The sequence below is a fragment of the Penaeus monodon genome, chromosome 17 (assembly GCF_015228065.2).
Source record: "Penaeus monodon isolate SGIC_2016 chromosome 17, NSTDA_Pmon_1, whole genome shotgun sequence".
In the NCBI taxonomy this organism is placed as follows: domain Eukaryota; kingdom Metazoa; phylum Arthropoda; class Malacostraca; order Decapoda; family Penaeidae; genus Penaeus; species Penaeus monodon.
In genome coordinates, this window is record NC_051402.1 from 6,490,251 (window position 1) to 6,492,750 (window position 2,500).

Here is a 2,500-nt window from a genome sequence, read left to right on the forward strand (position 1 = left end):
CAGGGCAAGGGGGTTTTTAGGGGGCAACGGTTTGAAAAATTTCTCTGCAGTTGATTACAAAAATTTTTTATGGCAAATGAAAAAGGGAAATAGCCCAATATTATTATTACTAGTATTGTGTAAAATATTTATAGTATATTATTTTAATATATAAATTAATATATTTTATATATTAAAATATATATATTATTGTTTTATGGTTTGTACAAATGCCAACTGTTTGGGTTTAAACTTTTTTTTTCTCCTCCTGTGAACACCCCACCCATGCAAAACAAAAATTTTATAAAAATATATTTTATACATATTTATAATTTTACATATTTTTATACAAAAATAATTTATATATTATATATTTTATATATAAAAATTATATATTATAATAATGTAGTATAAAAATTTGAATATTACACATAAAATTTAATATATATATATATATACATAAAATTTAAATTATCCCTATATATATATATATAATATATTATATTATTTGAATAATTATATATATATCCACAAAACAACATATATACAAAACACAACCCCAAACACACCCCACACCCCACACACACAAACAATATATTATATATCGGGGTGTGTGTGTTGTGTGTGTGTACTAAATAAAATATAAAAAATATGTATAAAAACATATATAACATACAGGCATATATGTTTTTTTTTTTTTTTTTTTTTTTAAGGGTAGGTTTATTTTTGAGCCGCCGTGGTCACAGCATGATATTTAATTGTAGTTTTCATGTTATGATGATCTTGGAGTGAGTATCGTGGTAGGGTCTCCAGTTCCTTTCCACGCTGAGTGCCGGTGTTACCTTTAGGTAATCATTCTCTCTAATTATCCGAGCATATATGTAGTATATGTATAAATATATTTACACACGAACACACACACACACACACACACACACACACACACACACACACATATATATATATTATATATATATATATATATATATATATATATCATCATCATCATCAAGGGGCTAACGCCGACGGGGGCGCATGGCCGCATCCACCCTTCGCTTCCAGCCACGAGGATCCCTCGAGGCGAGTCTCTAGGCAGGCACACGGCCCATCTCTAATTCTTCGCGACAGGTTTCGTCGAGCTGCCTAAGCCATGATCTCCTAGGTCGTCTCACAGTTCTCCTCCACCCAGGGTTGTCTTGCAGAGAGACAACCTGATGGGCAGGGGCGTCCACAGGGAAGCGAGCTAGGTGGCCATATAGCCTGAGTTGGAGATCCCGGATTATGCAAGAAACAGGTCCCATGCCAGTCTCACGGTGTAACCGCCGGTTGGACATGTGGTCCTGCCAACTGTACCCCATGATCCGATGAAGGGACTTGTTACAAAAGGCATCAAGGCGAGACTCCAAGACACTGGATAGCTTCCAGGTTTCGCTTCCATAGAGCAAAACTGGCAGTATCAAGGCCTTGAAGACATGCAGCTTGGTCCTTCTGCATAGGTACCGACATCTCCAAATGCTCTTGTTGATCGAGTTCATGGCTCCTGTTGCCAGACCAATCCGTCTATTGACTTCCTGATCTGACAACCCAGAAATATGGACTACGCTACCAAGGTATGTAAAACTTCAACGTCCTCGCTGCAAGCATGGATCGACTGAACAGGTTCCCCTAACAGGCCACCAAAGTCCTGAATCTTGGTCTTGGTCCAGGAGACCTCTAGGCCTAGGGGCTTCTCCTCATTGATAAATGCATCAAGAGCCGCCACAAGTGACTCCAAGGACTCATATAGGATGGCAACATCGTCGGCAAAGTCAAGGTCTGAGACCTTAATATTGCCTAGTGATGCTCCACACTGACTTTGGCTAGTAGCTCTGCCCATTATCCAGTCCATACAAGTGTTGAAAAGTGTTGGTGCAAGGAGACAGCCTTGCCTCACCCCTGAATTAACAGGGAAGAAGTTCGACATACCCCCACCACACTTTACAGCACTTTCAGTACCAGTATAGAGGCTTGCTATCAGGCCAATAATCTGTGTCGGAATTCCCCTGAGCCTCAGGATCTCCCATAGCGATTCCCGATGCACCGAGTCAAACGCCTTCTTGAGGTTGATGTAGGCTGCAAGCAACCCACGACCAAACTCATGACGGCGTTCCACAATTACTCGAAGCGCTAGTATACAGTCTATCGTGGACTTGCCAGGAGTAAATCCAGACTGCTCCGGTCTCTGATGCCTCAGTAGGTGGTTGCGGATCCGTTTCAGAAGAATGTGGGCGAGAACCTTGCCTGGCATGCTGAGCAGTGTAATGCCACGGTAGTTACTACAATCCCAATGATCCCCTTTCCCCTTCCAGTGAGGGATGACCACACCCCTCAGCAGGTCAGGGGGAATGGTACCAGACTGCCAAATGGCAATCAGGACTGTATGCAGGCCCCAAGCCATAGGTTCACCCCCAGCCTTTAGCAGTTCAGCAGGGATATCACATATGCCTGCAGCTTTCCCACTCTTCAGCTTGGAAATTGCCAG